Consider the following 17,801-nt stretch of genomic DNA (forward strand, 5'->3'; position numbering starts at 1 on the left):
TGCCTCTCTGCTTTTTCTCTTAGCAAAAGGAGGCTTTAGGTATGGCTATTAGTGAATGCTAGCATTTAGCCTAAACTTCTGTTCCCATAGATGTCAATAAAAACACTGCCATCAAAGTTAGTGGCAAACTGATTAGGCCACGATATCAAAACAGAATTGTTGACAAAGAGCCTAACCTTCCACCACTGAAAAGGAGTAGGAATCCATAGTAAGGGGATTGAGGTTTAATATCTTTAAGTCGATGCCCTTTGTTTCACAGAAACAATAAAACTAGATTATAAATCACATATTCAATTTTGCCTTATTTCACATCATGGTAAATTAAGAAAAATCCATAAAGCATCCCATAGATATTCTAGTGTCAGCATAGTTAGAGATCCTCAACACAGGTTTCCCCAAAGTATCAAGATACATGTATGCTTATGTATATATTATTTTAGGAGTACTTCAAAATTATTTAATCTTAAATCAGGGGATAAATTATTTTAATTTGTGCAATTCAACATGTTGACTGAATATCCACAATCCTAGCACTACAGTGGTTACAGCATGAAATCATTTCACGCAGGGCCATTGATTGGGCATGAAGCAGTAGGGACTCTTGCACTGTCCTGATTTCAGCTCTAGTGACCTGTGGTTGAAACACTTGATGTCTCAGTATTATCTTTCCCTTCATCATCACATTCCTACTGGGATCATGGAAGCTTTGGGGAGAGGTAGAAATAACATCTAGGTAGCCTTTTTTTTTTTTTTTTCTTTTTTTTACTGCTGAGAAACATGGATACGTTGTCTGATTTCCAGCTTTACTGGCACTATCTCCTCCAACACACAACAGGAGTTAGTGCCTCCAGCTACGATCAGAAGGTAGGTACATGAGTAGGCCTGCTGGGGATTAGCCCCTCTGCCCATGTTGAGGGGTATGCAGGAGGCTATGGTGGAGCAGTCCACAACTTCAATAGTCAACATCAAAAGACGTTTACTGACTAGCTAGGTCCTGAAGTCAAAGGAAGAGGGAGATGACATTTATTTGCTAGTGAGACACGTGCTAGCAAACTCTTCCAGTATCCCCTAACAAAGGTAATCTGTGTTACAACCAGTATCAATACTATGATTTTAAAATTTTCTGAAAAGCATTTTTTTTTGTTTTGTTTTTTGTGACATCTTACAGAGCCTTCAGAGACCAGACTAGTGACCTGGAAAGCCTGCCAGTTTTTGCCTTAACAAAGGCTGCAAAATCAGGTTCATATTAGAAAATTAAAATAAAAATAAAAGAGGCATAATATACAGCAATGGCCTCCTTCAGTTGTAACAACTTCTCTCATTTTTACCTTGCCTGCAAATTTGTGTGATAAAATAATCGTCATTTTTCATCATTATGTCCTTATATCTTTCATAAGAGAACCACTCTCCTTGTTATCTTTATTCACTGCTGTAAAGAAAAAAAAAAAAAAAAAAAAGATAATGTCCCTTCCTTCATAAAACAATGCTGTTTTAAAGCTTTCATTTTAGAGCTAGCATTAGGCCATGATGAATTGCTGAATGGTTGATTTCCTGACACTCTTTCTTACTAACCTTTCCTGACAGCTTCTGGATTGCTCTACCTGGTAATTTGCACTATAATAATGGCTACAGTGAGATGTCTCTTAACTATTTCCTTTATTTTTAACAAGATTCTTAACACCCTCTGTAGGTGACAAAATGCAATTACAGACGTGTAGTGTCCCCCCGAGGCCGGTTGCTCGCAGATGCCACCAGGACTTTAGTAGCGCAACTGTTAAATGAAACGAAAACAAAGAATCAGATTCTCTAAACATCCCGTTCGAATAAAAATTTAATTAAAAGTTATGAAGGCGTTTTATTGATTAACAATCTTAGTAATTAAATAGTGTAGTTGACATTTTTTTGGGGGGTTGGATTTGTTCTTCCTTGGAGATCTCTAATTGTTGTATGGCTTTACATTTATTGATAACTCTGTTTGATGAATACAGATGCCACCTTTTATGGTAGTCGTTGACAGAGTAATCATATTGTGAGAAACACCAGGCTTATGTAGTAACAGCTGTTGCAGTTATACATGCTGATATCCATTGGGAAAATGTGTTTGCTGCTATCATGGGTACACAATAAATGGAAGGTGCAATAAAGCACAAGCTAACATTTTGAAAATCCTTACAACTCTAGGAACTTTATTGCAGATTACAAGCACTTTGATCTCTGTCCAGTACTTAAGTCTTAATTATCAGACTAATTGCACAGACTATGTTCATTTTCAGTGGTAATCCTTTCGTGATTAGCTTCTGTGTTCAATAACTGACTTATCCTTTAATTAAAAGGACTATTAACCTTAAGGCTGCTGCTGCGGCTTGGGATTAAACCTATACAGAGTTAATATTTAATATCATTGTAAAAGCCTTTGGTGAAAGGTATAGAATGAAAATATAGTGATTCCCTCCTTTACTGTAACTTGCTTTAGGAGAGAGCTTCATTATATATCAGCATAATGTATTTTCCTTTGACATACTACTAGCTTAAATCCATTAAGTAAATGCAAGAATATGTATGCACTTTGAGCCCTTTTCTCATTTACAGGCAGGGCATACTTGCACTGGATATTTCCCAAGTCATTCTAAACAGTCATGATCAGTGGCTGATCTGCAACACGCACAAAGAGACAGGACAGCAGCAAGCATTTAAGGTCCTCCTTTTTACAGCACTGAATTATTTTTTGTATTAATGGACTAGGCAGTGTTCTTTTTGCTTATGTAGCAGTGAGGAGTTTATTTGGGAAAAGGGAAATGCTATGTGAAGTGTGCTATGGAGGAAAGGGCTCTACAGTTTTGCCAAGGGCCACCGCGGTCCAACAGTTTGAAAGACTAAGAAGCAAATCCATAGTCATTGATGCCCCTGTGCGCAGGCTGCCAAAAAGCCAGATGCTGCTGTGGGAATCACTGTCTATCTTCTAGTTTGGCATCTGGGTCCTGATATGAGCAGCCATGCCTAATGCCTGCCTGCGACTTCAGGGTCTACTGCTACATTAATATATTTCCTTTTGTTTTAATTAATTTATTTTAATAACACCTCCCCTCTTTAATCTAGTCAAGTACTTCAGGCAGATTGGTTGAAAAGCAAGCTAGGTGCAATGTCTAATATCTGCTCTCTTCAATAGCCTGATTGACTCATGGTGTGGAATCTGTTGCTAACTCTACCTGGTCAAACTAGACTTGATAGAGACTGTCTTCGTCACTGAACTTGTTTGCTTACTTTGTATATGGTTAATTTAGGGTTAAGACTTAATTATTAGCTAGTTGCCATTAATGAAAGCTGGTATCTATTAACCAGCTGCTCAAACAACTTACAAGTTGAGTAGGAAAATGTATCACCTCCCACCCACATTTAAGGTAGTGACAATATCTCTATCATTTCAATGGGACTATTATTTCATTTCCAAAGGGAAAAAGATTCTTATTTTTACGTGCACCGCTCTAAGAATATAAAGCAAAGCAATGTTCCCTATGCACAAGAGCTTCCTCCAGGATGTTACTTTCCCTGTATAACGCAAATGATATACATAGTGAGGGTGACCCAACCACACTCTTTCCTGAATGGAGTGAAGATAAAAGCACTGTATTTGAAATCAATAGAGGTGACTTCTGGCCCATGATGGGAGTGCCTGGCTCCAGAATTATTATGTGGTGTTAAGTGCTGACAGCGCAATAGGATTTTCACAAGACATAAATACAATGAGGGATCTCCAAGCCTAGTGCTAGCCTGAGAAACGAGCCTGTTCAGGCTGCCTAGAAAGAGCACATTGGAGAAACACTGCCACAAATATCTCTTGTTAGATATAGAATGAAAGGCTGAAGTACTTGGCATTAAAATATTTCCACACATGCTATTTTAAGTATTTTAACGGAGTGCAACTCTGACTGAGTTCAGAAAGACAGGTGTGGAGACTGGACTCGTATTCTGGAAGTTACTAGCTTTCAGAAATTTGGGGGTTACCTTGCATTTAGCTCTGATGATTCATAGCAATTCCCTGTTTGGTCTTACCAGTCTTGTTAGCAATAGGACTGATAATATTCATTGTCTCTTGCATAGTCACAGCCAATTTTTATCTGAAGGCTAAGAAAAAATAATGGGAAACTCAGGGAGAATTGAGACTCCTGAAATATTCACTTAACAGCTTGAGAAATAGGAACTAAACATGGAAGATAACTCTCCATTTTCACTGACTAGAGAAAAGATGAATCTGTCTACATTAAAGCTGGTCTCTCTCCAAAAACCCCTTGCTTTCTTCCATCTTGCATATGTCACTGACACATAATACATGCATTTGAGCAGCTGTACAGACGTCTCTCAAGGAAATACCAACCCAGGCAGGGTGACTGTAGATACTGATAGATACCTCTGCTATCTTCAGAGACCCAGAAGCAGTAGGAGAAACATGGCATGGCACACTGGTGTGAAGGCCATCACCAAGTCTGCGTATTTCTGAGTCATGTTTAAGGTTACTGTGTTCCATCCACTCCATTAGGATAAAAAAAAAAAAAAAAAAAAAAAAAGTGGATAGAAATGGACATGTCAACTTGACAGAAAGGTAGTCACAGATACCATCACAGGTATATATTTTGTAGTAATAGTTATGTGAGTAGCAACTTTATCTTTTTCATTCTCACCACAGAGCATGATTACACAGTTACTCATTTCTGTGAGCTTTCATATCTCTAACCTGACATCCATTTAACTATTTTAGTCACTGTACAGCTCTGTCCCGGTAAAGCAGGATAGTTATGGGTCCAAAACCGCAATTCAGTATGGTACTAAGAATATGCTTAACTTTAAAAAGGAGTGTGTATATACTAAAACTCTGCTACAGGCCTAATCAGATTACTATAGCAAGTCAACATTAAAGTCTCAGGAATACCAATGTATTTCAATTAAAAGTACAAAACCCCTATAATCTTATTAGAAGTTAAAAACCATTATGAAATACAGTTAGAGCGTGTCAGAACCTACTACAAATATAAAAATTAAATAAAGGAATTAAAATGGGTGGAAAGGTTTTTTATTTGGAAGTCAGGACTGAAGTTCAATCTAGAAAACATGAATTTAGACATTTAAAACAGGAGGTATTTGTCACAAACATGCTGTTTATCTACTGAAGTTGGTAAGTATTGGCTATTTAATAGCTTTAACTCCATGTTTTAATAGATGATAATCAGACGTATTCATCTAGATGCTTCCACAGCGAGGGTGGCTCTTGGGCAAACAGCCTTTTGTCACTGAATTCCGACTGCCAGTTTTCAATGGCTGGGATGCAGTCTCCTTGTGTGTACTAGAGCAGACAGTTGCCTATCATGTTGTTCCAGTTGCTGCCAGCTCTTTGCTAATTTGTACAATAATAAGCGCCTATTTCCATTGCTATTGGTAATCTTGTCATTTTTGTGATGTCATCAGCGCAAGTCAGAACAGAAAAGGTCAGTGGTACAATGATGTACTGTATGTAAAATGAGCCATTAAGAGAAAAAAAATGGTTAGACATTTAAATGACCAAGCTTGCCAAGGCACGGGAAAATATATACTGAGATGGTCAGGATAGCTATATTTTGCAATTCCGATAATAAGTGAATAACTTCACCCCCACTGTGTTGGCCTAGAGCAGTACGGTGTGTACTGCACAAGACAGCCTCGAGCTATGCCTAGATAGACCAGAGGGAGTCTGGATAAATATATATTTAATGACAGACACTAAGCATATTTACTAAATCTTGTGAGTGTCCCGTGGTCTGCCCTTTAATTTATCTAGTGTCTATACTATAGAAATATATACAATTTGAATATCATGTGTAGACCTTTACCATCTTCTGTATTAAATAAAATAAAATAAAGTGACCAAAACCAGTGTAATGAAACCTTTTCATACCACAAATGAAGCAGGAGATAAAGTCAAAATTCAGACAAAGCATGATGCTACCAAAACTTCTGAAATGATGTTCCTATGCCTATACAAAACACAGAGGGAGGAAGGGAGGGAAGAGGGAAAAAAGGGACCCTAAGCTGCAATGAGGGGTTCCTGCTGATTGACCAGGTAATCCCACATAGAACAAGAGAAACACCTCTTTGTCAGGCTTTATGCATTGCTTAGGAACAGAACAATCAAGTCATTCCTAACATTACCAGCTACTTTTCCTTATATTTTTCTCCACCCTCCCTCTTCAAAAAAGTAACTCAAGTCCTTCTAGCCACCTTCAGAGCACATCACCCTGCTCCACTCAGCCTACAGCTCTCTCCAAACAGAATCAGCAGTGTTTGGTATGCTTAGCATATACAAGTGTATCACCAGCAAGCATTTTACATTTGTGATAGTCACAGTTCTTTCTGGATTTCCATCAGTACTGCTTACAAAAGTAGCAATAAGATAAGGAGAATGAGGGATTTGAGTGGCCTCTGATAAGTATTTCTCTGATTCATTTCTGCATTTTTACAAGATGCTTTTGCTGAAGTTAGGAAGCGAAAGAACAAAAAAGGACAGTTGTTCTACATCAAAACTGAGGGATGATGAGGAGTATGCTGTGGGTAGGAGCAAGCAGATGTTTGCTCTCACAGCTAATGGTGGCACAGTAAGGCAGCAAACAGTACTGCCTGAAGACTATCGTGTCACCTACCATACTTCTCAGTGATCTCTGAACACAGGCAAACACTGAGGTGATAAAATGACTAACTTATGCAGCTTATTAAAGACCAGAGAAGACTATGAGGTTGACAGGAACCTAACTAACTGAATAGGAGATACACAACAGCAGACTACATTCAGTGCTGACCAGTGGGAAGCAAAGGATGTAGAACAGTTCTTTGAGCATCTTGCTATTTAACACCCGTCACTTAGTGAACGACAAGCTGACTTTGTGTGCTAAAAGCTAGGGGACTTCCTCCACATGGGCCTCTTAACCACACAGTCCTCTGAAACTCTAGGTTTTGGCATCTCCTGTAAGTGGGGTATCAGAAAACTGCTTCCTTTCAGCAACCCAATCTCCTCCCCGCCATTCTTCAAGTTAAATATAACTGCTTTCATATCACCATTTGCATTTTCTATTTAAGATGTGGGGAAGTCATGTGATTTTTATGAAGACTACAACACCAGTCTATTTGTATTGTATTTTTAGAGACATTGTATTGATTGAAAGAGAATTGGCTAACCTGAGATGTAAACACTGACTGGCATTGGCCTTAACCCATGTGGTTAATATCACTGATTTGTCATGCTGAGTGATGTGCAAAGAGAAACGATTGGTTGTTGATTATTGAACAGCTCAACACAGGGCACATTTGGCATGTCAGACGAGAGGCTATTCTAATGAGCTAGAGCTGCTGCCAATTACTTAAGAACCAGCGCCTCCTCTACAAGCTATTTCGTACATCTTCAAAATGTTTAACTAAATTCCAGCTCAGTAACAGATTGCAAATAAATGGTTAGACTCAAGAACCTGTGCATATATATTCCTTTAGCAGGCAGGTGCACATAAGATGATGCTAATGGAGCCTTTCATTCTCTGGTGATAAGTAATTAACATATAGCACAGCAGTCAGTTTAAGAAATGTTCTGTTCTTTGTAGAGGCTGACAGACCTGTATAATTGAAACATCCCCTCGTACTTTTTATTTATTGGATTCAGGAACAAAAATTATCAGTATTGAAAACTACTAGAAGAACAAACTCTAGGGAGACAAACCCTAGGAAGAGAAACCCTAGGAAGAGACCTCTGATTTTGCATGGCCCACTGTAATGAGACTATTAAATACCTAAAGCTTCGGCCAGAAAGAAAGCAAAATATGACAACCAGTCATAGAATATTTCTGATACATCAGTATGGAGCCCACTAATCATTAAATATTAGCTAAAACTTCTAGTTTATTTTTTTTTTTCCTCCATGGATGTGTGATCAAATTCCTCTTTTTTCCAGTCGCATAGACATTACCCATGTTCAGATCTTCCATAGTCCCATCCTAAAAAACAAACAATATTCTGGCCATGCCCATTCAGCTACTGAGCTGCCTCTGCTTAGAGCATACACAAGGACACCTGATTTAGAGTAAAGCTTTGACTATTTAATTGTTCTTTGTTTTAGTGCTTTTACATTAAAGAATTAAAATACTTGTCCTGGAAACTCTAGAAGCTCCTTTCTCTGTAGTTTTAGTATGCTATCCAGAAAGCCAGACGTAACAGAAAATAAAGATGTCTTCATTCAATTTAAGATACTTTTTTTTTTTTTTTTTTGACATTCTTCCTATGGCAACTACATTGTTTTTCACTTAAAGCGTATATAGAATTTAACTGTAAATTGAATGTTGAAAAAGAGCTTTTGTGAGCCAGATGGATCTCAATAGGCTCTGTGACCATGAAATTAAAGGTATGTCAGTATTGTTTCTGGTTTAGACACGTGCAAAACAGCATGCATGCTATGTGCTAACATGCACAAGAAAACGCATATTGAATGCCTCTCTCCTTTGATGAGATCAAATGTGTTTTACAACTGGAAGCCTATTTTAGTTAACTCCCACTGCAAGCAAGTTATTTTAGGTACACTAACATCATCATTATGGTTATTAAAATTAATATTTTTTCCCCCCTCTAGATACTTGGCATGTGAAGATCTCTTAAAAACTATGTTTGTAATACTGTGTTTTGTGTTCTGTAGTTGAAGCACCTTTATATTTTTCCTCATGAAATATCTGCTGCCTCCAATCACCTGGGGAACATTACCTTGATGAAGCCACTGAAATATGCTCCATCAGTCTCAAAGGGTTTCCCTAGCCTACTTTTCACCCCTTCTTGCCAATTAAGCTGCCACATTATGTATGATAGTGAGGGTCACTTGTTTTTTCCAAGTGATATTCTGAATTGGTGAAGATGACAGAAGCATACTGGCCTAGTGAATAATTAGAGTGGATCTTAGAGCCCCAAACCCCCATCTCGCACTGCCACATGCTAACTATTTTTAACCTCAGCTCATCTCTTCTAGCATGATACATGTGTTTTTGCCAGGAAAAAACACTGCAGTATTCTGCACTGGGTATTTGTATTTTATATTAAGAAGTTAACAGATAAAATAACTAAAGAGATATTGAAAAATATAAAATTTGGAGAATATATATATATGCAACAGAAGGCTTACTTCCATGAATAAGACACAACATTGTTCTCAGACCACATAACATTCATGACACTGTATTTTGCAAATATCTAAGCAATTCTTCATTCATTCACTTTGAATTCATGCATACATCAGTTTATAGACAAGGTAAAAAAACAAAAGGCAATCCTTTATGTTATAAGACCAAGAAGTGCTACTCCATAGTTCTAAAGCAGTAGTCTCCATTGTAGTCAATGAACATTTTATACCTGATGATTTATTTCAATCAGAATTTCAGTACAGTTTTGCCACTGCACAATCTCCAAATAACCACAGGAGGCACAGAACATAACAGGATTTAGTAGTTTCATGCAGAGACAAATATTTGTGATTCTAAGTCAGCCTTTCCAAAAGGAAGACACTTAGCTTAAATGTTCAGGATTAATCCACTGCCTAAGACATTTAACAAAAGGGCTTAAAGGGAAAGTTACTGACTGACACTGGATGAAGGTTTTAGTGAAAGAGCAGAGATGCCTTGGCTTGGCTAGCTTCCCTCATGTAGCTATTAACAAATTTTACTGCAGTAGTGGTCACCAGAAACAAAGGAGCAAACAGGACAGTAATGAAGGGCTGAGTAGTGGCCTTTCTGCCTCCTTCCCCTCATTTTTCAGGTTGGAACAATGCTGCATATTGTGACCAAATTCCTCAGCTGAGCTCTAATTGTGGACAAGGTGCAAGAACTGGAAGATTTGCCATTTGGAACTTGTTAAAACAAAACTAGAAAAAAAAAAAAAAAAAGATTCAGTCTTCAGGGAGCACTCAAGAGGTCATCTCCTTTTAAAAGGTGACCACACAATTGTATAAGTTCTCCAACCTCACACTTGTTGTTGCTCTGTCTTCCTTAACCCCAAAAAAGTCTTCCAGCTATAAGAAAATGCTGTCTTCTCAACTCCACTGGAAACGGTGCTATTTACTACTTGCACAAGTGGCTGGGAAGCAGGAACTGGAAGCCCCAGATCACAAACAGAGATTCTGGGCAGTTTACAGCAGAATTACAGTTTAGACCATGGTCTGTGCCTTTTCCAAGCTATTGAGAGCTGCACCAACTCACCCAGCTCCAAATATGCAGACAAAAAGATCCTCAGCCTTAACAGCGTACTACACCTTATATTTCAGTGAGTTTTTTCTTTCCCCTGCAGCATAAAAGTTTGTTGTTTTTTTTTGGCTCAGCCTCCTTCTAATCAGGACATTTCAGAAATGTTTTCTATGCAGCACTTCACCTTCTCTACCTAGGATTGCAGTTAGCAATTTTGTTTCCCTCTGTCTTACTTCATACAATTTGCTGAAAAAAAGAGTGGCAGCAATACAAAAATTGAGTGCAGACCAAAAAAAAAAAAAAAAAAAAAGGAAAAAACACAAGAAACCCACATCAGTGTATATATGCCAGTCCTTTAAGATATTCTGAAACAGCATAGGAAGGGCAGTAGCAAGCAGGTAACTTGGATATAATGTTTATTTTAGAGTTAGTGATAAATCACTGTGAGATAATAATGGGAGCATATGTCTCCAACAGCTTTTCAGAAAAGGTGTTCTATTCTAAATGTAAACTAGTGGACCAAAGAGATAGTGAAGATTTATTTCCTCTTTCCTGGCAGAAATAGATTTCTTTCCTTAGCATATTAATGATGATGCATTAAAAATGTTTACAAAATACCATCACTTGAAATTATGAAATGAATGTAATTAAATCACCTACAAGCCCTTAGGGCTGCGAACACCAGCTTAAGCATTAGTGAGACAGATTGCAAGCTAGGATTCTGGTTGTTTCTCTCATGCTGGGGAGAAATGGAAATAGTATTGCGACTGATAGCCCTACCACTGCACAGAATGTAACACTGGAGCACAGCAGAGAGGAAAATTCCCAGTGATAGCTAGCACCAACTGGAAGTGCTGCCAACAAGAACAGCACTGCCAATTTGTATCTCTGACCAAGGTTATCCAGGAGAACATTTGCCATCATCTATTTTCCAAGCAGCTTACTTTGGAGTTGCTATGGTTAGGCTGAAAATGGCCTTGGGTGAAAAAGAAACAAAATCAAACCAGGGTGGCAGACCTAAAAGGAGTCTTTGCCTGAAAAAGAAATTTTCCTAAGGAATGGTGTCACCTTAGCATACAGTTATCCTGAGAACGGGACCAAGCTCTTCCAGTAAGCCTGTGAAACCAGACTGATGGGTACCTGCATTTGCCCCTCTAAGGCTCCTGTGGGTTATATTGATAGCTGGACAATTATTAACAAGTAGGCTCCCGCAACTACTGTATATATATATATATATATATACATACACACACACACACACACACACACACACACCACACAACTAAAAAAATACAACAATCCACCCACCCCCTTTATTCTACAGCTTTGAGGTGGGTTGTCCTCATCCATGCTAAAAGCTTCAAGTTAACCCTGGCAGAGCAGCTCACCTGGTGAAAGATAGGGCACAGACATCCATGGGCCCTTTATTTTAAGCTTCCACTGTCTCCAGATCTGCTGTGGCCCATGCAGCATATTCTACAAAACACGAGTAGCTTTTGCTGAGTGGGAAGGGGTAAAGCATCTACTTGTCACTCTAGACTTTCAACTGTTCAATTCCTCCTTGGATCTAGAAGCCTGACCAAAAGTGCATGCCTCATGTTCAGTCTGGTCAATTTTTTAGCTCAGAAGCTAAAAAAAATGTGGAAATCAGGAAAGAGAAATTGTTTGTACATGATGTATCTATTTCTCTAATGTGTGCAGAAATAGTCTCATTTATAGCACCATTTTTTTTTTTGAATCTTACAGTATATGTTTTGATCAGAGGAACATCTGGCTCAAGCAGTCCCTTTGCCGCTTAATTTAAGAGAGAAAAAAACATGAAATATTGTTTGAGTCCATCTTAAAAAAAAAAATAAGTTGTATATACATTAATTCTTACAAACATGACCTATGCTAGGACATCTCTGTAGAACTGTGCAGTAGACAACATCTAGAGAATATCTGATTCCCTACAAAACCTGGATTAAGTTTTCTACAGAAATATTGAAGAGCATGGTCTCGCAGTTCATACAGTTGCATATGACATACTCCATCTCAGTTTGATGGTTATCTCAGCAACAATACAAATGACTCATTGAAAAAGTTTTCCACAAGTAAACAAAAATTTCTGTTCATCACTTTTCAATTTTTCCAGGTCAGAAACCATGCAGATTCCAAAGGTGTTAGATATATGTACAGTTGGAGCCAAAAGATTTGCAAGAAGGGCAGGAAGTGCCAGGAATAGGAAGTCTTGAGTTTAAATTTGAGCTTTTGCTATGTGTTTATTGTATTCTTCTCAATAAGTCACTTCACGTTTTCTTTGAACTCTCATGCATAAACTGAAAAAAATAATCGTCACGAACATGTACTTCGGAAGTATCTTGCAGCTTAAATAATTGATGCTCCAGCAGTACTTTAAAGAGTCTAAGTCTTTCCAAAGGTTTGCTTAGAGAGTACTCTACATTTCCTGAGAATGACATTTCTGAAGTGTTCAAAAATTAATTCAGATTTAATCTCCCTTTTTTAGCCTATCCACATGTACAGTGTAAAGGCAATTTTGAAGCTGAACACATTAACAACCGTAACAAGCTGTAACTCTATAAAACTCCTATAGCGATGTTTCCTTCATAAGCACTTGCCCCAGTTCTTGGGAAACATCTACCCAGTAGGATTGGGGTTCTGCGTAAAAGTTATGTGAGACAATGTAGGGAAAGATTCTATTATATAGGACATGCCCCCAAAGGGTCAGATTTACAATATGAATATATTAGCAGTAATAAGTTGTAATTCTCTAAAATCCCTATGACAACGATTCCATATTCAGTTCAGGAGGTGCATACCATGCAGACTGACAATTGCTCACACAACAAATCGCAAAGATAGAAGTGACACTGAACCTTCATCTTGGTTCCTCAGAACCATCCATCCAGTGATATTAGGGATTCACACAAGGCATATGTAAGAAAACATCATGAAATGTTACAGTATAAGGTTCTACTACATGGCACAGGCTGAGAAAGGGTCAAGTTTACCATACGTACATCACCAACTTCCAACTGCAGACACTAACTTCAGGACTATGTGAACAGCTAAGTGCTATAGGCAAACACTCTAAATATGTAGAGCATAGATATCTACATAGGAGTTTCATCACGTGTAATTCACCTTTCCGTAGCCAGTGTTCATCAAACTGGTAACGTCTTCCTGTTTCTCGGAGAAGAGCTTTCAACTACCCTTTCCACCTTCTTCCCACAAGCTCTAGGGGCTGTGTCCATGCGCTGACAAAACCTTGGACTGATATTACCCATGGTCACCAATAAAATGGGCATTTCAGTGTTTTACACCATGCTTTTTCCAAACTTAGCTTTTAAGCTACAACTCCCTGTACACTTTACTGCTTTCCAACATGGACTGTGAGGGTCTTCACCAGATGCCAGTGTGCACATACCAAACTGCAGAGGCAACCAAAGAAACACAATCAAAGGGTGCATATGTGACAAACTGAAAGCCAGCTCCTCTTATCTGAGGAAAAGAATGGGCACATTCTAATTAAGAACCACACCTAAAATTCCACATTCTAGACTCAGAGCTTTCTATCTCTGTAATCATTGTCAGTTTTTATTAAGTTTGTGAAAACCACTGAGACACAGGAAATGCACCGCAAATTCTACAGCTGCTGGTACAACATAGCTCCCATCTGAAGTTATTACCATAACGCACAACATCCAAAAAGTACTGAACTTCATAGAAGCAACGGTATCCTAAGTCAGTATTACAACTTATGCATTAGATATGCTACTATGAAGACAAAAGATGAACACTTCACCGGACCCAGTGTCTTACCTTACACTGCTCTTCCTGAATGCACAAGAAGCCCTTCCAGCATGTATGGGCAGATCTAGCTCAGTGGTGAAGCCCAGGACGTAGTTGCTTTTGGCCACTTAACACCACCTTCCTGAAATGTTTTTACACTTAATTAAAGGCAATGTCAAAACCTGGAGCTCTCCTTTTTACCGAGGGCAACCAGTTGGTGTTGTACTGAGAGCGAGTCCCAAAGGGCACTTTTCAATTAATAGGGGCCCTTGCCACAGCACTGCAAAAGGGATGGCTTTTGCTTAATAATGAATGCATCAGCCTACAGCTAGTGAAAAGAGAGCGAGATTAACACTAGTATTTAAGAGGTTTCTCACATAAGCAACAAAACTAAGGAGGAAAAAATCACTTTGTTGCTTTATCAGTTTAGTGCTCTCCTTTAATCATGGTTTGAAGGCGCTCTTTTTTTTTTTTTTTTTCCTTAACCTTTGTGGGTTGCAGGAGCACTACATGCTGTTAATAATAGCCCTATGTTGATTTTCTGTGTTACAGTAATGGCATCTTTTCCTTTAACATTCTTTTAAAAGATAGTGTTAGGGTAAGTTTATCTTATTTATACAGCTAGCTTCAGCAAGACTGTAAGAAATTTTAAAAAGGATAGGAAAGAAAATAACTTGTGGAATTAAAAAACAACAACAAAAACACCCTTACCAATCTTAGTCCTCAATAAATAAAATGCCTTCAGACTCTTCCAGGCATGTTAGAGACATTTAAAAGCACTTCCCAGAGCTTCTGAGAAGTACATGTCTTCTATCAACTCAACACAGCACAAACCAAGCAGGAAAAACTCCCTGTTACTTCTTCACTTATTTCAAGGTGTAAATGGAAAGGTGCTGTGTCTGAAGTCAGGTGGCAGCATTTACCCTCTAAGATGACTCCTACCAAGACCACGTTTTACCTCCATCTCCATCTCCATGGAACCAGTACAAAACCTCAGTTCATCAGGTTCCAGAGAATGACCTTAAATACTCATGTCTGTCACCTATTCAAAGGCACGTGACAAAATTATGAGCTAAATTCTGTTGATAATCAAACTGAAAATGGAAGTAGTTGCTCAAGGCCTATTCTGTCCTGTACTGGTACGGTGATCCAGCTGACTAGGCCAGAAGAAAGTCACAACATTATGGCCTCTGAGTCAAGTCTTGAACAGACTATGGAAAAAGATTAGTTTAGATGCTCCAACATGGAAAGAGATCCTCTTGCAGCAATGCAAATGGAGTTGATTTCAGATCAAACAGCTCAACATTTATGGGTCAGACCCCTCTGAAGGAAGTTAGGACACCCACTCATGGTGCAAGCACCGAACCGTATACTTCCCTGAGGTGACTAGTTTCCTGCAATTTGTGTTTCCTAGGCCGTAGTGATATAGCTTTGGCAGCTCTAGAATTTCAGGACTCAGCCCTAAAACCAAGGTGTAATATCTACAGTAGCTCAGTCCAACATAGGCTAGCTGTTGCTGGAAGTCATTCCCTTTCCATCTCTGTGTGGCAGGAAACATTTGGACATCTCATTCCCTCCATGTAAAGCCAGTGGGCAGGTCTGGTCCAGGAGGCCTGGTGGGCCAAGTACCTCAGGGCTCTGTGCAGCTTTCCTGCTCTGAGCATTTTTTGTTCTGCTTTGAAGGTCATATGCATTTGTTCCTTGGAGTGAGTACCAGAAATTAGACATTACCTCTACAAATGCAATGTCAAACCACCAGACAATAGTTATCTCCTTTAGAGAATATAAATACTCAATTTGGAATAGAATAGCAGCAGCAGAAAACAGTTCATCTCAGAATAACCTTACAGTAGTTGTTAGGTGCTTTCCTGGAAAACATTTCATTCCTGAGTGCCAGTAAGGGAATGTAACCTAATCTCAAGTGAGAATTTTAGCTACTGGTCTATAGGATTAAAAAAAAAAAGAAAGAAAAAAAAAAAAGAAAAAAAAAAAGCGTTCCTCCTCCATTTTGTGACCTCAAAATGAAAAACATGGCCAGTCAGAAGTATAAGAATATTTAAAAACAATCCACAAAGTGTTTAAGGTCAACTGGAAAAGCTATTTTAAAAATAAAATAATTTACAAGGCCATAAAAATGGACCCTATCCTGTGTGAGTGACATTGAATAAATCTATGGCTCATCTATATCAAGTGTTGGAGATGCTATACAGAGGGTGCTTGTAAGCAGGCATGTGTATTTTCCTGAACATTTGGATATATATTTTTGATCACAGTTGTACCTTTTTCATTTTGTGTTCCAGCGCTCCTTTGAGGCTACTCATGTACCATACTGGCTTGAAGTGGTACATCTGTTCCTTCATTATGCTCTGCTCAGGTCTTTAAATACCTGGAGCAAACCCCAGACTCCAGATTTACCTGCTATTTTAATATAGCTGAACTATCTCTTCTCTACTTGGCAGTCAGTGTTATTGCACAGACTGTATAGTAGAAGATCATAAATTTTTCTTTGAGCCCAATAAATGCACTCTTTCAATAGGTTAATGCTTCTATCCTGCAATTATTTCAAACAGGTGGGCACTCTGACACTTGCCATTAGCCAGTCCGCAACACACAAATGTATTGATCAAGTCAAAGATGCACTTCTGACTTGTGCTAATCAATATATCAGTCCTCCAAGGGTTTTTACAGTGTAATGAGCAGGAAATATAAACACCACTGCTAAGTTTCTCTCTCTTCAGGGAGCAACTGAGTGCACATGTAGAAGAGCTGATGTACTGATTCACAGCAAAATAAAATGACATCTCCAAATAAAATTTTAATCTTAAGTATGTAGGTAAAGTTTTGAGGAAGACTGATAGGTAAAGTTGCAAAGTTTGCAGAATTAGAGCACTTAATATACAGCTATGGAGCTACTGTGCAATTGTACCTTTTGTTGTAACTTTTCCCGAGTTAACTAGAGCTTGACCCGCCTTTAGGCGCCACAAGGAAGCCAAATGATGTGACAGGGAGTGTTTTTGATGAGGAATTAGTAGTTTCTGTCCCACTAAGCTAGGGTCAAACACATTCCTTAGGGTGTTCTTGGGATTTTTGCTTGTGGAGGTGATATTCTGAAAGGCCCTATCAGTGGATGGTCTTTAATTTACCATGCTTCACCTTCAGTCTTGGAGTTGCAGCTCTATGTTGACAGTGCCAAGCAACAGCCATGCATTTTCTGTTAGTCCAACACAGTTTACAAAAATGAACAAATGCATTCTGTGCACGCAGTCACTGAGGTAAAGCTTGCTGAATGCTGGCATCATAAACATATTGCGTTCAAATTTAGTTAAGGCTGTAGATCTCTTTTTCACATGAAATTTTTTGAGCATTTCTCTACTGGATCTTTCATCAAATAATCAGAGAATAACACATCTTCTGTGCAGTCAGTGATATCATTTGCCACCCTCAGTAAAGTTTTGTGTTGTCTCTGATAAGGCAGCTGATAAGGTGTCAGATAAAGGGCATTGACAAGCTGCAGTTAGGATTCTGGGTCAGTACAAATCAGTGTTGACCCCAAGGTCATGAACAGTATCTGAGGTTACCTGAGGTTTAGGTAGCACAACAAAAATGATGCAGAGAAAAAAAAGTCTAAAATCTCTAAAATCTTTTGCTTGCAGTAAACTTGAAATAGATGGAAAAAAAAATATATATATATTATACTCTGATCAATCCCTCCAGTTTTTACTGTATTCCCATAGTTATCTTGAGCCCCTAATGACAGGATGGGAGTCTATAACTCTTTTTCTT

General features: G+C 38.5%; 1 long non-coding RNA gene across 1 annotated transcript; it reads right to left on the reverse strand.

Annotated features, from left to right (window-relative positions):
* Window positions 1–1,637: 1,637 nt before the first annotated feature.
* On the reverse strand, window positions 1,638–14,890 carry LOC118170175. The gene is made up of 3 exons (XR_004752553.1): window positions 14,730–14,890; window positions 14,049–14,160; window positions 1,638–1,771 (listed from the first exon to the last, which is right to left on the reverse strand). It is a non-coding gene; the product is annotated as an uncharacterized LOC118170175 (long non-coding RNA).
* Window positions 14,891–17,801: the final 2,911 nt, after the last annotated feature.

The sequence above is a fragment of the Oxyura jamaicensis genome, chromosome 7, assembly GCF_011077185.1.
Source record: "Oxyura jamaicensis isolate SHBP4307 breed ruddy duck chromosome 7, BPBGC_Ojam_1.0, whole genome shotgun sequence".
NCBI lineage: Eukaryota > Metazoa > Chordata > Aves > Anseriformes > Anatidae > Oxyura > Oxyura jamaicensis.